Below are 22,436 nucleotides of genomic sequence, written 5' to 3' on the forward strand. Positions count from 1 at the left end.
CCCATTCTCACTCTCTTTCTCCCTCTTTCTGTGTCAAATAAATAAATAACTAAAAATAAAATATTTTTTAAAAAGAAAGCAAAATAGGGGATGAAGCTGAGAAGATGGCTCAGCAGTTAAAGTTGCTCGATTGCAAAACCTGCCAGCCCAGGTTCAATACCCAAGCCACCTGCATAAGCCAGATGCCAAAAAAAAAAAGTGGCACAAGTAGGGCTGGAGAGATGGCTTAGTGGTTCAGCACTTGCCTGTGAAGCCTAAGGACCCCAGTTTGAGGCTTGATTCCTCAAGACCCATGTAAGCCAGATGTACACGGTGGCACATGCATCTGGAGTTTGTTTGCAGTGGCTGGAAGCCCTGGCACACCCATTCTCTCTCTATCTGTCTTTCTCTGTCTGTCACTGTCAAATAAATAAAAAAAAAAAACATTCAAAACAGTGGCACAAGCATCTGGCATTTGTTTGCAATGGCAAGATGCCCTGGCACATGCACTCACACGATATACATACAAATAAATATTTTTTAAAATAAGGGAATAAGGGCTGGAGAGATGGCTTAGAGGTTAAGGTACTTGCCTGTGAAGACTAAGGACCCAGGTTCAATTCTCTAGTACTACATAAACCTGATGCACAAGGTGACGCATGTGTCTGGAGTTTGTTTGCAGGGGCTAGAGGCCCTGGCATGCCCATTCTCTTTCTATCTGCTTCTTTCTCTCGGAAATAAATATATAAATGAGTAAAATATTTTTAAATAAATAGGGAGGGGCTGGAGGGATGGTTTAGCGGTTAAGGTGCTCGCCTGAAAAGCCAAAGGACCCATGTTCGATTCCCCAGGACCCACGTAAACCAGATGATGCACAAGGTAGCACATACATCTGGAGTTTGTTTGCAGCAGCTAGAGGCCCTGGCACACCCATTCTCCCTTCAACCCTTTCCCCCAGCCTCTCTCTCTCAAATAAATAAAATTAAATAAAGAAAGAAAGACACAAGATGGTTCAGTTTGCCACACAAATGTGAGAGCCTGGGTTTGAATCCTCAGCAGCAATGTAAAAGCCAAGCATGATGGTGTGCCTGTAATTTTAACACTCAGAAGACAGACAAGCAGATCCCCAGGGCAAACTGGCTAGCTAGCCTTGCCAAATCAGTGAGTTTGGGGTTCAGTGTAAGACTCTGACTCAACAAACACTGTGCAGAGCAGCAGAGAGGAACACCTGACACTTACCCTGGCCTCCACACACATGCACACGTGCATGCACACCTGCACACACAAATATGCCCGTACACATACGAATATGCATACGCACACGTGCACACCACACATATACAAAAAAGTTTTAAAGGAATAATTGTAAGATATCTTATGGTATCTGAAGTCTAGTGCTGAAAATTCAAAGATATACACAAGTTTGGGGGCTATATAACATTACAGCTTTTAGTCATCCAAGTAGAACTCAATTGATTTAGAAGGAAATAGACTAAAGAAATCAGTAAATGGTATACTTAAAACCTGCGGGCTGGAGTGATGGCTTAGCAGTTAAGGTGTTTACCTGCGAAGACTAAGGGCCCAGTTCAATTGTCCAGGTCCTACATAAGCAAGATGCACAAGGGGGCACATGCAACTGGAGTTCGTTTGCAGTGGCTGAAGGCCCTGGTTTGCATATTCTCTTTTTCTCTCTCAAATAAATACGTATTTTTAAAAAATCTCTGCATAGTGGGCTGGGGAGATGGCTTATAAATTAAAGGTACTTGCTTGCAAAGCCTGATGGCCTGGGTTTAATTCCATAGGTCCCATGTAAAGCCAGATGCACATAATGGTGCATGCATCTGAATTTGTTTGCAATGGCAGGAGGCCCTGGTATGCCCATACTCACTCTCTTTATATGTCTGTGTCTCTAAATAAAAAATAAAATAAAATAAAATAATTTTTAGGAATGGAGAGATGGCTAAGAGGTTAAAGGTAGTTGCTTATAATGCCTGACAATCTGGGTTCAATTCCCCAGTACCCACATAAAGTCAGATGAACAGAATAGAACATGCAATGGTGGGGGGCCCCTGGTTCGCCCATTTCTCTCTTTCTCTTTCAAAGAAATAACAGATAAAAATATTTTAGGAGCTAGAGAGATGACTTAGTGGTTAAGGCGTTTGCCTGCAAAGCCAAAGGACCCAGGTTTGATTCCTCAGGACCCACATAAACAAGATGCACAAGGAGTCTGGAGTTCGTTTGCAGTGGCTCGAGGCCCTGGAACACCCATCCTCTCTCTTCCTTTCTCTCCCTCTTTTTCTTAAATAAATAGATTTTTTTGAGTATTTCAGGTTAAAGTATCTGTCTAGGAGTCAGCTTTTAAAACAGGTAGACAAGGTCCTGGTAGTATATGCCTATAATCCCAGCACTTGGGCAGCCCAGGAGAGAGTGGGGAAAGGAAAAGGAAGGAGGAAAAGTAAAGAGGGGAGAGGGAGAGATGAAAGAAGGGAGGTAGAGATGGAAGAGGGAGGGGAGAAGGGAAAGAGAGGGAGAGAACGAAAGAAAGCACTAATAACTTCCCAGAAGTTAACTTCCATGGAAGCTAAAGACTGAGAAGGCACAGTATTCAACACAAGTCTTTAGTTCTTACACAGAAGTATCATGGTGAATTATCACAATAAAATTTAAATAGTAGGAACAAAGATAATTTTACAAGCTTCTAGGAACAGGAAAATCAGGACATAGAGGATTAACTCTTGGAATGCCTTAGGACTTCCAGATGTAATTCCTGAAACAGAAAGTCAAATTCATGAAGAATAGATGACCTATATAAGCAGTCTTGACGCAAGCAAACCACACTATTCTCAAACTTGATTGCTAAAGGCCTTTCCAGACATGCAAGGTCTTCAAAAACTGACTATTATAACCTGTGTCCAGAAGACCCTAGATGTGCTCCACCAAATGAAAAGCTGAGACTGAGCATACAGGACATAAATCCAACCCACAAGAGGTGAGCAGGGTCCCCAGCAGGATGCTGGATATCCCAGGGGTAAAAGGTAGAGTGAAGCAATGAGATTCAACAGACATAATGGAGAATAGACATAACGGAGGACCATTTTTGTTTGGTTTGGTTTTTCGAGGTAGGGTCTCACTGTAGTTCAGGCTGACCTGGAATTCACTCTGTAGTCTGAGGGTGGCCTCGAACTCACAATGATCTTCCTACCTCTGCCTCCCGAGTGCTAGGATTAAAGGTGTGTGCCACCATGCCCAGCTAGGGCCTTTTTTTTTTTGGTCATTACTAGAATCCCATCGCCTCTGGGATGTCCTTTTAACCTGAGATGCACCTGGTCCAGTTTTCATGCGCTCTCTTTGTCTTGACCCCCTGTTAATGCACACTCTCCTGTAGCCCCGTCCTCCACAGCCTACACCTACTAAGGATTTACTTCATAGCACTGGGATATCTGGTTTTAACTACTCCTTAGAGCAGAGCATGGTGAGGTCAGAAGCAAAAAACAAACAACAACAAAACAAAACATCAAACCAGTCTACTTCCTCAACCACATTGTTTTCTAGATATTTATTAATACCTTGCAAATGCTGTAGCCAAGATAGGAGACTTTGATTATGGTGATCCATGTGTTTCTCAGAACTCATTAAAAAGTTTACCTCATAACTTACCCACAAAGGGCTCAAGGAAGGCAATCTTCATATTTTCTTCTAAGAGCCTTCATCAAATAGTGGCAACACAGACTTTTCCATTCATAGCTAGATTTATACATGCTATTAAGTTTTGCAAAACCAAATAATGTACCACTTCAGAAAACAGACCATGGCACAGATTAGCTTACTGTTAGCCAAGCTATTCCTTTTTTCTGCCTGAACCCACAGGAATGTTATGGCCTCATCCTTCCTTGGAGTTAAGTGCAGCCATTTCACTGAATTCTAGACAATGTGATATGAAAGTGACAGACACTATTTCCAGGTCTGGCATCAAACTTTCCCCCAAGTCCACCACTCCCCATCCCTGCCATGGCATCTGCCAGCTAGAAGCAGAGCACTCAGTGAAGGTTGCCAAGACCTCAGGGAGTACAAAGAGCAGAGTTCCTCGTGACTGTGGAACAGACTACCTATCCGCCACTGAGTTCCAATTCACAGCAGACAAGGATGAGAGTGAGGAAACAAATTCAACCACCAAGCCTTTTCACTGTTAAGGTAGGGGCCGGGGACAGAGCTCAGTGACAGAACATTTGTCTGCCAGGCATGAAGCCCTGGTTCAGTCCTCAGCACCACAAAAGCATTAGCTTATCCTAGAACCCAAAAGGCAGCATAAGCTTTTCAATTTTTCATAACTGATCTACATATTGGCTAAGAATGTGTACATATGAAAGAGGTGGCTGGATGTGAGGGAGAATGGTCTCAAGAGAGCCACTCATATGACAAATGGGACTGTGGCTACCTGAAGGAGAGAGTATCAGGAAAGAGTATCTTGAGGGAACTTCTGATAGTTGTCATATACAATTTATTGGCCTAGTGACAATACTGATTCTAATTTTATTCTTTCCATAACTATTTTCATTTTATATTCTCCTGAATTGTAAAACTACTTTGCTCAAAATAAATTCCCTTAGGATTTTCATATAAATTTATGATTCTATGTGTAGAAAAATATGGGGAAAAATCTTTTTAATAAAATTTCATTCAGCTGGGCATGGTGGCACATGCCTTTATTCCCAGCACTTGGGAGGCAAAAGTAGGAGGACTGCCGTGAGTTCGAGGCCACCTGAGACTACATAGTTAATTCCAGGTCAGCCTGGGCCAGAATGAGACCCTACCTCGAAAAACCAAAGGAAAAAAAAATTCATTCATTTATTTATTTGCAAAGAGGGAGGGAGAGAGAAGGAGAGAACAGATATGTCAGGGCCTCCAGCCACTGCAAACTCACTGTAGATATATGCGCCACCTTGTGTACCTAGCTTATATGGGTACTAGGAAATTGAACCCAGTCTTTGGCTTCACAGGCAAGTACCTTATCCACTAAGAAATCTCTCCAGCCCTTTTTGGGGTTTTATGAGGCAAGGTCTCATAGGCCAGGCTGACCTAGAACTTACTCTGAGACCTCAGGCAGGCCTTGAACTGAAGGCAATCTTCCTACCACAGCCTCTCAAGTGCTGGGACTAAAAGCATGTGCCACTACACCTGGCCAAAAAAAAAAAAAAAAATCTGTTGCAGCATTTGGTTGGGAAGCAATAAATAATTTAAAAAGAAAATTAGTCTGGAAAGATGACTCAGTGGTTAAAGGCACTTTCTTGCAAAACCTCCAGGCCCAAGTTCAATTCCCCACTATCCACATAAAGCCAGACACAGACACACAAACTGGCACATGTGTCTAGAGCTTGTTTGCAGTGGCAAGGCCCTGGTATGCCCATTTGTCCCACCCCCTTTCTCTCAAGTAAATAAATAAAAGCATTTTTAATATTTTATTTGTTTGCATGAAAAGAGAGACAGAGAGAGGAGGAGGGAGAATGGGCATACCAGCCCATTCTAGCCACTGCAAATGAACTCCAGATGCATGTGCCACTTCGTGCATCTGGCTTTATGTACGTACTGTGGAACCAAACCGGGTCATTAGGATTCACAGGCAAGCATCTTAACTGCAGAACCATCTCTCCAACCCAGTAAAACTTTAAAAAAAAAAACAACAGCCAGGCATGGTGACACACGCCTTTAATCCCAGCACTCAGGAGGCAGAGATAGGAGAATCGCTGTGAGAGAGAGGCCACCCTGGGACTATGCAGTGAATTCCAGATCAGCCTGGGCTAGAGTGAGACCCTACCTTGGGGGCGGGGGGGGGGGGGGTATGACAAGGACAATTAAGCCCAGCTGCTGAAGCAAGCGCATATACTAAAACTGAAACAATAGAGAAGACCAGCATGGCCCTTGCACAAACATGACATGCAAATTCATTTTAACTCATTTAAAAAAAGAAAGAAAGAAAGAAAGAAAGAAAGTTGGGCTGGGGAAATGGCTTAGTGGTTAAGGCGTTTGCCTGTGAAGCCTGAGGACCCCAGGTTCAATTCCCCAGAACCCACATAAGTCTGATGCACAAAGGGGCACATGCATCTGGAGTTCGTTTGCAGTGGCTGAAGACCCTGGTGTGCCCATTCTCTCTGCCTCTTCCTCTCTCTCTCAAATAAATAAATAAATAAATAAAATATTTTTTAGAAAGAAAATTATGGCTGGGCGTGGTGGCGCACGCCTTTAATCCCAGCACTCGGGTGGCAGAGGTAGGAGGATCGCTGTGAGTTCGAGGCCACCCTGAGACTACAGAGTTAATTCCAGGTCAGCCTGGACTAGAGTGAGACTCTACCTCATAAAACCAAAAATATTTTTTTAAAAAGAAAATTATGCAAAATTTTAAATATATATTTTAACGTTCTAAAATTAAAAATTAATGAAATAGCCGGGCTTGGTGGCACACACCTTTAATCCCAGCACTCAGGAGGCAGAGGTAGGAGGATTGCCGTGAGCTCAAGGCCACCCTAAGACTACATAGTAAAGTCCAGGTCAGCCTGGACTAGAGTGAGGCCTACCTCAAAAAACAAAACAAAATTAAGGACATAATCAAAATATAATGCTTAGCTGAGTAGTAAACAAACATTTGGTTATAATGAAAACATCAACTACTGACTTAAAATTTCAAAACTGGAATGCTACAAGGGAGGAAATGTGGGAGATGAAGAAATACAAAATAACAATCCAATGGCAATTCCCTCCATCTGAAGACAGTTCTATTCAACAGCATATGTGTTTCTTTAAATACAAATGTGAGCTGGATGTGGTGGTTCACACCTGTAATCCTAGTATTCAAGAGGCTGAGGTAATAGGATTGCTGTGAGTTCTAGGTCAGCCTGAGCTAGAGTGAAATCCTTCCTCACAAACAACAAATATTTCAGTACTTAGGCAGAGGTAGGAGGATTGCTATGAGTTCAAGGTCACCCTGAGACTACAAAGTGAATTCCAGGTCAGCCTGAGCTAAAGTGAGACCCTACCCCCCAAAAAACAAAAAACAAACAAAAAAAACTGGGCTGAAGCGATGGCTCAGCAGTTAAGGTTCTTGCCTACAAAGCATAACAACCCAGGTTTGATTCCCCCTGTAAAGCCAGATGCACAAAGTGGTTTGTTCATTTGCAGTGGCTGCAGGCCCTGGTGTGCCCATTCATTCACCCCCCCCCCCATGTGCAAATAAATAAATGTTGAAATATTAAAAGATTTTTAAAGACCAAAAATAAATGGGCACAAATGTATATATAAATACATGATATTTTGTAAACAGGTACTGCAAACAAACTCGAAGCTGGTTCTGTGCCCTAAATCCCTTTCTCATGTTCACTCACACCTCCTGTAGTTATCCTTTCAATGCTGGGTCAGAACACCAACCAGAAGCAGGTAATGGGAGGAAAGGGTTACTTTAGCTTACAGTCTCGAAGGGAAGTTTCCTCCTGGAGAGAAGGCATGGCAGAGCAGAGCAAACACCTGATCATCACATCTTCTAAGTGGAAGCAGTCTCAGTCCTGGGCTTGGAACTGGGCTAGGCCTCAATGCCTGCCCCCCCCCCCCACACATACCTCCTCCAACAAGGCTCCACCTCCCAAATTGCCACCAGCTGGGAACCCAAAACACATGAGGCTCTAGGGGACAGTTCATTCAAACCACAACATAGCATTGGTGTGGGTGGGCTCTGTGACTTACTTCTAGCCAACAGTATGACAGAGGGCAAAGGACAGCATGACTATGCTACATTACATAAACCTGGCCTAGCTGTGAAACAGTCACAGTAACACAGAGAACTAGGGACAACTGCAGGTGTCCCTAGCAGCTGAGAGTAGTCTTGAGGAGTTGAAGGCTGTAGCTTGGGGAACAAGTGATCTCCCTGAGGGAGAAGCCTCAGAACCACAATGATAAGAAATTAATTCTGGCAACAACATGCATGAGCTTTGAGGTGGGCTTTTCCCCAGCTAAGTCTCAGGTGAGAACTCAGCCCAGTCAGCACCTTCAGGATGGCCTCAATACACTGCAGCCCTAAGCAGAAGCCCAGCTCAGCCACTCTCACACTGCTGCTCCACAGAAACCAAGGCAGGAAAACATATACTGTTGTAAGCTGCTAAGGTTGTTCAATTAGTACACATTTGTGGGCCACCCTTTAAATTTTTGAATGAACAAATTCAGCCAAGCATGAGACCAAAATTAACACAGAGAAAGAGAAAATTGATTGTTGGTTCAATATAACAACAAACCAAAAAGGAAATCCAGAAAACAATTCTATTTATCAAAAAGAGTAAAACAGCCGGGCGTGGTGGCACACGCCTTTAATCCCAACGTTAGGGAGGCAGAGACAGGAGAATCGTCATGAGTACTAGGCCACCCTAAGACTACATAGTGAATTCCAGGTCAGCCTGAGCTAGAGACCCTACCTCAAAAAACCAAAAAAAAAAAAAAAAAGGTAAAATGGTGCTGGGGAGATGGCTCAGTGGCTAAGTAAGGGCACTTGCAAAGCCTGTAGGCGCAGGTTCAAATCCCCAATACCCATGTAAAGCCAGATGCACAAAGTGGAGGTGTCTGGAGTTCATTTGCAGTAGCAGGAGGCCTTGGCACACCCATACACACACACACACATTCTCTCTCATAAATAAATAATAATTTAATGAGAAAAATACTTGGGAATAACTTAGCCACTGAGGCAAAATACTTACACACTGAAAATTATAAAGCACTGCTGAAATAAACTAAGGATATATAAATGAGCACACAAGCATACTATGTTCATGAACTGGAAGACAATGCTTCAAATGGCAAGAGTGGCTGAACCAATCTACAAAGTCAATGCAATCTATCAAAAGCCCAGTGACTTGGGAGTTTTGTGAGGTTTCTTGCAGAAATAGAAAAATTCATACTAAAATTAAAATTATTAAGGCACCACAAGGCACCCTGACTCAAAGGACCCAATATAGTCCTGAAGAACCATGCTGAAAAACACATTCCCAATTCAAACTTTACTACAAAACAACAATAATTAGAAATGGGTGTCTGGGGCTGGAGAGATGGCTTAGCGGTTAAGCGCTTGCCTGTGAAGCCTAAGGACCCCGGTTCGAGGCTCGGTTCCCCAGGTCCCACGTTAGCCAGATGCACAAGGGGGCGCACGCGTCTGGAGTTCGTTTGCAGAGGCTGGAAGCCCTGGCGCGCCCATTCTCTCTCTTCCTCTATCTGTCTTTCTCTCTGTGTCTGTCGCTCTCAAATAAATAAATTAATTAATTAAAAAAAGAAAAGAAAGAAATGGGTGTCTGTCACTGGCACAGACCTATATACAGCAGCAAAACAGAAATGAGTCCTCACAAACATTGCCAAATGCTTGCCAACAGAGGTGCAAGTCCATCCAAAAGAGAATGGATATCTGTTCAATTACAGAGCTGAGAAATTCACACTTAATCAAATGAAGATGGAGCCTGTATTATGTGTAAAAGTTAACTCAAGATTTATCACAGCTTAGGGCTGGAGAGATGGCTTAGAAGTTAAGGCATTTGGCCTGTAAAGCCTAAGGACCCAAATTCAATTACCCAGAACCCATGTAAACCAAATACATAAGGTGGTGCATGCATCTGGAGTTGATTTGCAGTGGCTGGAGGCCCTGGTATGCCCATTCTCCATCTCTCTCTCATAAATAAAAATTTAAAAAACACAATGGTTGGGCTAGAGAGATGGCTTAGTGGTTAAGCGCTTGCCAGTGAAGCCTAAGGACCCCGATTCGAGGCTCAATTCCCCAGGACCCACGTTAGCCAGATGCACAAGGGGGTGCAGGTGTCTGGAGTTCATTTGCAGTGGCTGGAGGCCCTGGTGTGCCCATTCTTTCTCTCTTTCTTTCTCTCTCTCTCTCTCTCTGCCTCTTTCTTTCTCTGTCTGTTGCACTCAAATAAATAAATAAATAAAATAAACGCAATGGTGATGGGCATGTTGGCACACGCCTTTCATCCCAGCACACAAGAGGCAGAGGTAGGAGGATCACCATGAGTTCAAGGCCAGCCTGAGACTACACAGTGAATTCCAAGACAATTTGAGCTATACTGAGACTCTACCTCAAAAAATGAAGATAAAATAAAATAAAAATGGCAGCGTAGTTCATATTTGTTTGTTGAGAGTCAAGGAGGATGTATGGGAACCTGTTTACTTCTCCCTCCATATGTATGAGTATTGACAGGGCTGGAGAGATGGTTTAACAGTTAAGGCACTTGCTTGCAAAGCCAAAAACCTAGTTTGATTCCCCAGGACCCACATAAACCAGATGCACAAGGTGGTGCATGTGTCTGGAGTTCATGTGTGGAGTTCAAAAGGCCAAAAGGCTCTAGCACACCAATTCTCTCTCTCTCTCTCAAATAAATAATATATATATATATATAATTTTTTTTTTAAGTTTTTCAAGGTGGGGTCTCACTCTAGCCCAGGCTGACCTGGAATTCACTATGGAGTCTCAGGGTGGCCTCGAACTCACGGCAATCCTCCTACCTCTGCCTCCCGAGTGCTGGGATTAAAAGCGTGCGCCACCATGCCCAGCCATATAAATAAAATAATTTTAAAAGGGATGGAGAGATGAGTTAGTGGTTAAGGTGCTTGCCTGCAAAGCCTAAGCACCTATGCTCGACTCTCCAGGTCCCACATAAGCCAGAAGCACAAGGTGACACAGGTCGCAAGGTCACACACACGTACAACATGGTGCATGCGTCTGGAATTCAATTGCAGTGGCTGGAGGACCTAGTATGCTAATTCATTTTCTCTCTCTCTCTCATAAATTACAAAAAAAAAAAAAACAACTAAAGAGTATTAATAAAAAGAAACAGCCAGGCCTGGTGGTGCACGCCTTTTATCCCAGCACTCAGAAGGCAGAGGTAAAAGGACCACCATGAGTTCAAGGGCACCCTGAAACTACAGAGTAAATTCCAGGTCAGTCTGGGCTAGAGCAAGACCCCACCTCGAAAAAACAAAACAAAACACTGTTGGGATAGAGAGATGATTCAGTAGTTAAAGGCCCTTGCTTGCAAAGCATCAAGTCCTGAGTTCAATTTCCTAGTATACACATAAAGCTAGATGCAAAAGTGGTACATGAGCTTGTTTGCAGTGGCTAGAGGCCCTGGCGCTTCCACTCCCACCCTCCCCTTTTAAATAATATATATGTGTGTGTGTGTGTGTGTGTGTGTGTTGCAGTCAGGTTCACATTGCTGGTAGAAATCACCCAACCAAGGGCAGCTTGTGGGAAAAAGAGGTTTATTTTGGCTTACAGGCTCAAGGGGAAGCTCCACAATGGCAAGGGAAAACGATGGCATGAGCAGAGGGTGAACATCATCCCCTGACCAACATAAGGCAGACAATAGCAACAGGAGAGTGTGCCAAACACTGGCAAAGAGAAACTGGCTATAATACCCATAAGCCCACCCCCAACAATACAACTCCCTCTAGGAGGCATTCATTCTCAAATATCCATCAGCTGGGAACCTAGCATTCAGAACACCTATGTTTATGGGGGACACCTGAATCAAACCACCACAGTGTGTGTATATACACATATATGTATTGGGGGGGGTGACAAAATAACATATATATTTTTTTAAAGAAAGAAAAAGAAAAAGCCGGGCGTGGTGGCGCATACCTTTAATCCCAGCACCTGGGAGGATCACAGTGAGTTCGATGACACCCTGAAACTACAAAGTGAATTCCAGATCAACCTGGACTAAAGTGAGACCCTACCTCAAAAACAAAACAAAAAAATCTGAGTGGATTGCAAAGGATGAACTTGATGAGTCAAGGAGACAATGACCTCATTTCTTTGCATGTCCAGATAGAAACAGCATTATCCTTAACAAGGCAAAACATTCATCTAAAATTCAAGTTTTTGGCTACCTTTTGTCCTGTAATCACTGAGTCATCTAATTGGAATGCTTAATTTTGTTTTTGAAAAACACTAACAACATGCCTGTTTGCTAATTGTATTTAGTTTGTTATTAGATAGATCACTTAAAGCATCTAACAAGAAAATAAGTATCTTTACATCCTAATCTGCAGACAGTACCCTCTTTCATTCCTAGCTATTAAACTGTTTCCACTTGAGCCTGTGTTGTGGTGGCACAAGCCTTTAATCCCTGCACATGGGAGGCAGAGGTAGGAGGATCACCATGACGTTGAGGCCACTCTGAGACTACGTAGAGAATTCTTGGTCAGCCTGGGCTCAAGTGAGACCCTTCCTCAAAAAAAAAAAAAAAAAAAAAATTTCCATTTGAAAGCAGGGCTGTTCAAGCACTGCATGTTCTCTCTCATATGTGGGTCCTAACTACAGATGACTGGGCTTCTGTGTGAGAAGGAAAAAACTCAGGAGCAGAGGCCAGTAAGCTAGAAAAGACATAGAAAGGGAAGAGAAAAGAAGGGAGGGGAGTACTTAATAGGATGGTATTGTATATATGTAAGTAGAAGAATAGATTGATGGGAGTGAAAAGACCCAAAGTGAGGTCAGTGGAAGAGATCGGGTAAAGGAAGATGGAGGAAGAGCTCATCAAAATCTAAAAGGATATAAATAAATCATATGGAATCCTACTTTTTTGGACAATGGAACACTCAGGAGCCATAGATTGTTGCTAGAAAATTTTCAGGGCCAGGGATGGGATACCTTCCAGTGAGTTGTTGGCCAGGGAGGTCCCTGATTGATGCCCACAAAACATTATAGGCCATTGCCAAGGCCCTTGGTTTCCCACCAGGAATAGATAGTAAGACCCTATTGCTGAAGACTTCACATACTTGGGCTGCAAGGCCACTGAGAAATCCTGCTGGAACTGAGCTGATAACCTCCTCCATGTAGACCAGCTGACAGAAAGCTGTAAGAAAACATTCTGCATGCAGTTCAATGGAAGAAAGAGAAAACACCAGTGAAGATACTCAACAGTGGACACTGCAAGCCTTACATTTGGCCAGCGAGCCCAAATGAGCCAACGGGTGCAACAGTGGCACATCTCTCATGGTGGAAACCAACTGCCCTCTAATTAGACTGGAGGCCCACTCCATGGGAGAGAATACATCCCTGATACTGAAAACTTAAAACAGGGGTAGTCATGAGCCCTAGGGGTATAACATCTGGCAATGCCTGGCTAAATGTATATATACTATGCTTATCAAACTATAAGCACTTCTCTTTTTTTTTTCTTTTTTCTTTTTTTTTTTTTTTTTTTTTTTTTTTTTAGAGCGACAGACATAGAGAGAAAGACACATAGAGGGAAAGAGAGAGAATGGGCGCGCCAGGGCTTCCAGCCTCTGCAAACGAACTCCAGACGCGTGCGCCCCCTTGTGCATCTGGCTAACGTGGGACCTGGGGAACTGAGCCTCGAACCGGGGTCCTTAGGCTTCACAGGCAAGCGCTTAACCGCTAAGCCATCTCTCCAGCCCATCAAACTATAAGCACTTCTCTTAATGTTCATACCCTTATATTAAGGCTACTATCACTTTTGGTAGGGAATCTTCTCTTTTCAGATGGCAGTGACCTTGGGACGACTCAGAAGGTATCATGGTGCTGGAAAGAAGTGACCAGAGTGCTCAGTACTGCAATATCTCTATCACACTTTCCAAGGTTCAGGGTCTATTTGCAGAAGAGGTGGCAGAAAGAATGTAAGAGCCAAAGGAAGGGTAGGACTCCTTAAAACGTGCTCCCTCCAGACATAAAATGGCCTGGATATCCATGACCTCACAGTGCCTGACACTACCTACACAAGACCATCATAAGAGGAGGAAAAGATCATGACATCAAAATAAAAGAGAGACTGATTGAGATGGGGATATGATGAAGAATGGAGTTTCAAAGGGGAAAGTGGGGGGAGGGAGGGTATTACCATGGGATATTTTTTATAATCATGGAAGCTGTTAATAAAAATTTGAAAAAAAGTAAGGCTGTAGAAAGAGTAACAAAGTACTCAAAACAAGTAGTTTAAATTAAATGCTAAAATTAAAGAACTGAAGATACCTGTTAAATCAAAACTAGCTAAAAATGTGGTGTTCATATGAAGAAACACTAAGATTTATATAAGGGCCAGAGGGAAAATAAGGGAAAAAATAAATTGATTCTTTTTTATTAATTTTTAAGTTTTATTTTTATTTATTTATTTGAGAGCGACAGAGAAAGAGACAGAGAAAATGGGTGTGCTAGGGCCTCCAGCCACAGCAAATGAACTCCAGATGCCTGCACCCCCTTGTGCATCTGGCTAACGTGGGTCCTGGGGAATCGAGCCTCGAACTGGGGTCCTTAGGCTTCACAGGCAAGCGCTTAACCACTAAGCCATCTCTCCAGCCCTAAACTGTGATTACTTTTATTTATTTATTTGAGAGAGAGAGAGAGAGGGGCCAAGTGTGGTGGCACACGCCTTTAATCCCAGCACTCAGGAGGCAGAGGTAGGAGGACCGCCATGAGTTTGAGGCCTGCCTGCAAGTACATAATGAATTCCAGATCAGCTTGGACCAGAGGGAGACCCTACCTCAAGAGGAAAAAAAAAAAAAAAAAACCCTGACAGCATGCATCCACTTACTACTTCCCTATAAAGTCTTATTTTCTTTTAATATTTGTATATTTCTTTCTTTATTTTTATTTATTTGACAGAGGAAGAGGGAGGGAAAGAGAGAGAGAGAGAATGGGCACGCCATGGCCTCCAGTTGCTGCAAATGAACTCTGGACACGTGTGCCCTCTTGTGCATCTGGCTAACGTGGGTCCTGGGGACTCAAACCTGGATCCTTTGGCTTTGCAGGCAAACGCCTTAAGGGCTAAACCATTCCCCCAGCCCACAGTCTTATTATTTTCAGAGAAAAATAAAAAAGCAAAACATTTTATCAAATGTATTGAAAGGAGCCAGGAGTGGTTGCACACGCCTTGAATCACAGCACTCACTAGGGAGGCAGAGGTAGGAAGATGGCTGTGAGTTCTAGGACAGCCTGAGACTACAAAGTGAATTCCAGGTCAGCTTGGACTAGAGTGAGACCCTACCTCGACAAAAAAAAAAAAAAAAAACAACAGGGGGCAGATAGAGAGGGAATGCCAGGACCTCTAACCACTGCAAATGAACTCCAGATGCAACACTTTCTGCATTTGGCTTTATGTGGGTCCTGGGGAAATCAAAAATGGGTCCTTTGACTTTGTAGGCAAGCACCTTAACAGCTAAGCCATCTCTCCAGCCGCTGAACTATGACTCATTTTTTTTAAATATAGAATATTTTATTTTTATTTATTTGAGGGAGGGGAAGAATGGGCACACCAGGTCCTCTAGCCACTGCAAATGAACTCCAGATGCATGTGCCACCTTGGGCATCTGGCTTATGTGGGTATTAGAGAATTGAACCTGGGTACTTTGTCTTTGTAGGCAAGAGCCTTAACTGCTAAGCCATCTCTCCGACCCTCTTTTTTTTTAGAGACAAGCCCAACAGACTGGCCTTTTTTTTTTTTAATGTGAGTTTAGGAGAGAGAGAGAATTGGCATGCCAGGGCCTCCAGCTACTGTACTCAAACTCCAGACACATGTACCACCTTGTATGCATGTACAATCTTGTATACTTTTGTCACCTTTGTGTGTCTGACTTACATGGGATCTGGAACCTTGAACATGGGTTTTTAGGCTTTGCAGGCAAGCTCCTTACCCACTAAGCCATCTCTTTATCCCTGTGACTCTTTAATGGAATTTTAAAGGTCCATCTCTCGTGCTGGAGAAGATGGCTTTGCAGCTAAGGCCTTTGCTTGCAAAGCCAAAGGACCCCAGTTCAGTTTCCCAGGTCCCACATAAGACAGATGCACAAGGTGGCACATGCATTTGGAATTCATTTGCAGTGTCTGGAGGCCCTGGTGTGCCCATTCTATCTCTCAAATAAATAAATAAAATAATTTTTTTAAAAAAAGGAGTCAGGGGCTGGAGAGATGGCTTAGCGGTTAAGCGCTTGCCTGTGAAGCCTAAGGACCCTGGTTCGAGGCTCAGTTCCCCAGGTCCCACGTTAGCCAGATGCACAAGAGGACGCACACGTCTGGAGTTCGTTTGCAGAGGCTGGAAGCCCTGGCGCGCCCATTCTCTCTCTCTCCCTCTATCTGTCTTTCTCTCTGTGTCTGTTGCTCTCAAATAAATAAATAAATAATTAAAAATATATATTAAAAAAAATAATAAAATAAAATTAAAAAAGGAGTCAGCCAGGCATGGTGGCACATGCCTTTAATCCCAGCACTTGGGAGGCAGAGGTAGGAGGATCGCTGTGAGTTCGAGTCTACCCTGAGCCTAAGGCTACATGGTGAATTCCAGGTCAGCCTGGGCCAGAGTGAGACGCTAACTCAAAAAAAAAAAAAGTCCATCTCTCAGAAAAGAAAAAAATCCCTGATATGAACTTTAAGCTCTTTCTCTACCTCTCAACCATTTTCTTCTCTTGACTTTCACTTTTGTTTTTTTTATAAGGAAAGGTTAAGAGTAGGAAATAATAGGAATAAACCAAAGAGTAGAAGTAAACTAGAAAAAAATAATAGCAGATTATATGTCCTCACACTGAATCCTAAAGACACCATTCACCATAAATGCTAACAATCCTGATTTCTGAGAGCAAGAAACAACTAAATTTCCTGGAGTAACACCTTAATCTAAAGCAAATGACAGGGAAGCCTCCAAGGGCTCATCTATAAGTTCAACCTACAGGCTGAATTCCTCAAAAGCCTGTAACTGAAATCTGCAGTTAAATATGGTGACATGAACCTTGGTCAAAGGGTGGAACACTAAGGTCTTTAACAGCTTTCTAGTCTAAGAAGTGAGATCGGCCAAAGAACTTTAAACTCAAGGGTGACAGTCACTAAGTACAGGAAACATCAAGGCTGTCATAAGACACTACATGACACCAGGACACAACTACACTGGGAGACAGCGCTGGTAACAAGCAAGAGTTTATAGACACAGCTTCTTGACACTATACTTTCACAGGAAAACACAATGGGAAACTCATCTATCTGTCTGAATGAGAAATAATCCGTAAAACAGCCCACCGTGCCAAGATCCCAGTGGCAAGTGTGAACTCAGAATTGGACCATTTCAAATAGGGTTTCGCCTCCCTTCATCAATAATGTTAATATTTCTGCCCTGCTGTCACATACCTGACTGATTCTTGGCAAGCACTCTCATGAAACCAGAATATAAAATACCAATGCTGGGACAATCCTATCCCGCTCCTTGTACATGGTTTTCTGAAAAGCTTTACCCCTTAGTCCTAGTTCATCATCCTCTTTCCAGAAAAATTAATCTTTTTTAAAATACTAAAATAGCCAGGCATAGTGGCACACGCCTTTAATCCCAGCACTTGGGAGGCAGAGGTAGGAGGATCGATGTGAATTCAAGGCCACCCTGAGACTACATAGTGGATTCCAGGTCAGCCTGTGATACAGTGAGACCCTACCTCGAAAAACCAAAAACAAAAACAAAATGCTAAAACAAAAGCTGGGCATGGTAGTGCAAACCTTTACTCCTACCACTTGGGAGGCAGGGGTAGGATGACTTCCATGAGTTCAAGGCCACCCTGAGACTACACAGTGAATCCAGGTCTGGCTAGACTACAGCAAAACCCTACCTTGAAAAATCAAAACAAAAAAAAAATGCTAAAATAAACACCTGGATGTTAGGTCATATGACAGACATGCTAAGCAAATTTTTTTACTACAAAACTTCTGATGGTGAATGGTCTTGATGGCTCCCTGTTCTGTAGCTGCCACTTTTCCTAAACCGCGGACCTTCCGGAATTGCAGCAGGCCGGGCCAGATTACAGTTATGTGGTAGGATCTGTCAGGCAAGTTTTGACAAGGCCTCAAAATAGACCCTGGGTACCAGCCAGAGAAACTGCCACTCACAGGTTTCAACTTCATCATACTTGAGGCTCTTGGCACTTACTTCTCTGATTGCTTTCATTTCAAAAGGACAAAGAACCCGAGCCTCCTTCCAGCAATACAACTATGTAACTGGTGGAGCTTGGCGGGGTTGTGCGTCCGCACGGCCGCCATCCCGCGCCATGTAAGTAGTGCATGTGTTTGTAATCCCAAACATGCCTATGGCAATGGGACACAGAGTAAGGATAACCCTGAAGCTCTCAGGTCAGCTAGTATGACACCCAAAGCAGCAACACAAGAGAGATCCTGGGTCAAACAAGGTGGAAGGTGAGGACCGACACCCTAAGGTCATCCTCTAACCTCCACACAAGCACCATGGCACAGGTGTGTACACATACTTTATAAACACACACACAGTGAAAAAAAAAAAAAAAAAGGCTGGGGGGTGGGAAGATGACTCAGTAGGTAAGGCACTTGTTCTTTAAGTCTACAGGCCTGGGTTCAATTCCCAAGCCACTCAAGTAAGACAGAACCAGAAGTGTTGCAAGGATCTGGTGTTCACTTGCAGCAGCAAGAAGCCCTCGTACACCCATATACATACACAATAAATAATTTTGTTTTTGTAAGAAAAAAAGTAACATATGATAAGCCCACTTTTTATTTTATTTTATTTGGAAGGTGTCGAGGAAGGGTCTCACTGTAGCCCAAGCTGAACTGGAAGTTGTCTTTAAAAGCCTACTGTCGGCTGGGCGTGGTGGCGCACACCTTGAATCCCAGCACTCGGGAGGCAGAGGTAGGAGGATCACCATGAGTACAAGGCCACCCTGAGACTACATAGTGAATTCCAGGTTAGCCTAAGCTAGAATGAGACCCTACCTTGAAACCACCCCCCCAAAAAAGAAAGAAAGCCCACACACCTTTAATCCTAGCACTCAACAGGCAGAGATAGTAGGACTACTGTGAGGTGAGTTCAAGGCCACCCTGAGAATAGAGTGAATTCCAGGCCAGCCTGGGCTACAGTGAGACCCTACCTTGGGGGGAGGGAGGAGCTTATTGTCTAATTGCTTTTAGGCTTAGCCTAATTTATTGTTGACCAATTTAAGTTAGAGTACAAAGCATACCAATCACTTCCAAAGATGTCCTTCTTTTAGCTGAGAGGAAGAAAATGGAAAAGAACTGAATTATTTTACTCATAAGGTAAATTCTGCTCAATTGCTTTCCTTCCAAAAATTTGTTTTTTTTTTTTTTCTTTTATTAACTTGTGTGCATGTGTTTGTGTGATGTGCCAGCTTCTTGCTGCTGCAAACTCCAGACCCATATGCTGATTTTTCTGTCTGGCTTTACATGGGTACTAGAGAACTGAACTAGGGCCAGCAGGCTTTGCAAACAACTGCCTTTAACTATAGAGCTACCTCCTGTGCTCCCCTTCTAAAGATTTAAAAGTTGAGCTTTGAATGATGGTCAGGGTTTATTCTTTTTTAAAAAATTTTTTTTTGTTTATTTTTTTATATGAGAGAGCTCAAGAGTAAAAGAGGCAGAGAGAGAGAGAGAGGGAGGGAGGGAGGGAGGGAGAATTTGCGCGCCAGGGCCTCTAGCCATTGCAAACGAACTCCAGATGCATGCGCCCCCTTGTGCATCTGGCTAATGTGGGTCCTGGGGAATCGAGCCTCGAACCGGGGTCCTTAGGCTTCACAGGCAAGCGCCTAACCCCTAAGCCATCTCTCCAGCCCTCTTTTTTTTTTTTTTCAAGGTAGGGTCACACTCTGGCCCAGGCTGACCTGGAATTCACTAAATAGTCTCAGTGGCTTTGAACTCATGGGCGATCCTCCTACCTCTGCTTCCCAGTACTGGGATTAAAGGCATGCACCACCATGCCCGGCTCTAAAGTCTATTCTTTATTTCCAAACCCTCCAGTTGTGGGATCATTTCTCCATTCACAGTCTCTAGAGAGCAAGTCACCACCTAATCGAGGAAAGGCTATGAAATGGACTCTGTTTTGTAGGTACAATGGATAGTGCTCCTAGGAGAAGAACAAAAGTATTTTATGTCCTTTTTTTAAATATTTTTATTTATTTGAGAGAAAGTGAGATAGACAGAACACGCATACCAGGCAGGGCCTGCTGTTGTTGCAAACGAACTCCAGATACATACACCATTTTGTGTGTCTGGCTTTATGTGGATTCCGGGGAATTAAACACAGGCCAGCAGACTTTGCAAACAAGCATCTTTAACCGCTGAGCCATTTCCCCAGCCCTCCTTTTAAATAATCCTTACCGACATTCCCATCATACAAGGAAAATTTTTTCCCTCTCTATATCATAAACTCTATTCCTTCTCACCCTTGGAGCAAAGTGAGCAATTCATATACATCTCTCTAAGAAACCGCTCCCTCCTTGCTAAATTTTTTTTCAAAAAATGTACTTTTGTCTTACAAGAGAGATACCTTGCCAGATATATTTTTGGCCTGTTTTTCCCTTCATGGTGGAGATGCCTAAACCCTGACCTAAGATGATTTCTCCTGCATGTATATTTACATACTGTCAGATATGGTGGTTTCCACAAGGGATTTTCCAAAAAGTAATCTCTGTTTACAAGGACCAGAAACTCTTAAGTCACTACGGTGTCAGCTGAACTAAGATCAAAAACAACATTAAGGGGCTGGAGAGATGGCTTAACGGTTAAGGCACATGCCTGTGAAACCTAAGGACCCAGGTTCAGTTCTCCAGGTCCCATGTAAGATAGATGCACATGGCAGCACATGCATCTAGAGTTCATTCTCAGTGCCTGGAGCCCTGGTGTGCCCATATTCATTCATTCTCTCTCTCCCCCTCTCTCTTTCTGTCTCTAACAAGTAAGTAAAAATGAAAATAAAATCTTTAAAAAAAAAAACAAACAGCAACATTAGGGAACAGTCTGGATATATGAATGGATATCCAGCTGGGCATGGGGGCACATGCCTTTAATCCCAGCACCTGGGAGGCAGAGGTAGGAGGAGTGCTGTGAATTCGAGGCCACCCTGAGACTATATAGTGAATTCCAGGTCGGCCTGATCCAGAGTGAGACTCTACCTCAAAAACAAAACTAAACAAAAGAAGAAAAAAAAAAAAGAAAAAATATACAAAGTCAAAAGGATGGCAAAACTGAGTCAAAGACTTTAAAAAGCAAGATCAACAGTATAAACTTGTGATTACTTTACAACTAATCAACTGAACTTCTTCTTAACTGTCAATCAAAGTAGAATATGCTAGAATCTAAAAAGAGGGGAAAAAAACATGATTATGAGTGTCCAGAACCTGTGACTCAGAGTTAATGTGTGACACATTTTGAAAGACAAAAATGATCAAATTACATTGCAGCAATAAAAAGTTATTTCTAGTTTGAAATTTGTCAATTCCAAAAATAAACCATAACTCCAATACTCATTTTCCTCCGTAAGAGATCATAAGCTAGTATAGTCTCATCCTATATTTTTAAGAACAGAACAGCAAAATGCTAAGGCTTACCATTTAAAAGTCTACCTTGTATGGTACAGACATTCTACCAGAGTACTTTTCATACCTTAGTGTTGGGTCTCCTTTCCACTGACATTTATTTAGCTTCCAACCCCCTTCGTTTATCTTCCCACATCTAGAAAAAGAAAAAAAAAAAGGAGGGTGGGAGTCAATCACAACAATCTACTTAGTAGCCAACAAACTATTCTAAAATCAAAGTATTCTGTGAATTTTTAATTTTTATTTCCTGTCCATCTTCATGGCCATAACCCTCCAGCAACTAATGTAATAAAACATGATACAACACTTCCTATAAAATGAGCAGAAGCATCTAATTAATTAAACAAGCAGAAACAAACTGAGCTTTCCATCACTGCAATTTTGAAAGATCCATATCAGTGATTCATACAGTGAGTGACCTAACTTCCTAAATGAATCACCCTTTCCGAAATTCTTATTCTGGGTGAGTGTATTATAATACTAGGTCATCATCTCTATGTTTGTTAAACAGAGCATGATGTTTGTTCAGCAGGGTTAATGCTACAAGACTTTCAAACCACAGCCCACTTGTAATACCTGCCAACTAACTCTACCTCCAACACTATGCATTCTCTAGTAATTGCGTCTTTTCACACACACTCAGTCCCCAAATAAAGTGTTCCTCTGCATAAATAAAAATGTTAGACAGTGACTGCTTATGAACTTTCCTATCCATACCCTGAGCTCCATCTCCTCATTCCAATGACAGGCAACTCTTGCCACTGTGATGACATTAAAAAATTAGGAGTCACTCTGTGATCCTTTATGTAGCGGTTTTAGCCCAACATCCTACTGTACAAAAACTGTTTAATGGCATAAATGCTGAGTCACTAACTGGAAAGCCAAAGAAAACTAGCTACAAATTATTACAGTTTAGGATACAGTATTCCCCTACCCATGTCTCAACAGTGTGATATTTGTATCTCCCAAGATGGATTAAAAAAAAAAATAGAGCAAACACTTGCAACACACACACACACACACACACACACACACACACACACTTCCTGGGCTTCCTTTGGGTCTTTCAGCTTCCTGCTGGA

General features: G+C 42.8%; 1 protein-coding gene and 1 pseudogene across 9 annotated transcripts in view; one reads left to right on the plus strand and one right to left on the minus strand.

Annotated features, from left to right (window-relative positions):
* Lrrfip2 (LRR binding FLII interacting protein 2) overlaps window positions 1–22,436 on the minus strand; it is a 122,303-nt gene that overhangs the window by 99,103 nt on the left and 764 nt on the right. For all 9 annotated transcript variants that reach the window (XM_045136667.1, XM_045136663.1, XM_045136665.1 and 6 more), the window contains exon 2: window positions 21,422–21,490. The gene's annotated coding sequence lies outside the window, so the exon portion shown is untranslated. The remainder of the gene's footprint in view (window positions 1–21,421; window positions 21,491–22,436) is intronic.
* Window positions 5,839–5,936, plus strand: LOC123455666 (annotated as a pseudogene).

This window comes from Jaculus jaculus, chromosome 17 (assembly GCF_020740685.1).
Source record: "Jaculus jaculus isolate mJacJac1 chromosome 17, mJacJac1.mat.Y.cur, whole genome shotgun sequence".
Taxonomy (NCBI): Eukaryota; Metazoa; Chordata; class Mammalia; order Rodentia; family Dipodidae; genus Jaculus; species Jaculus jaculus.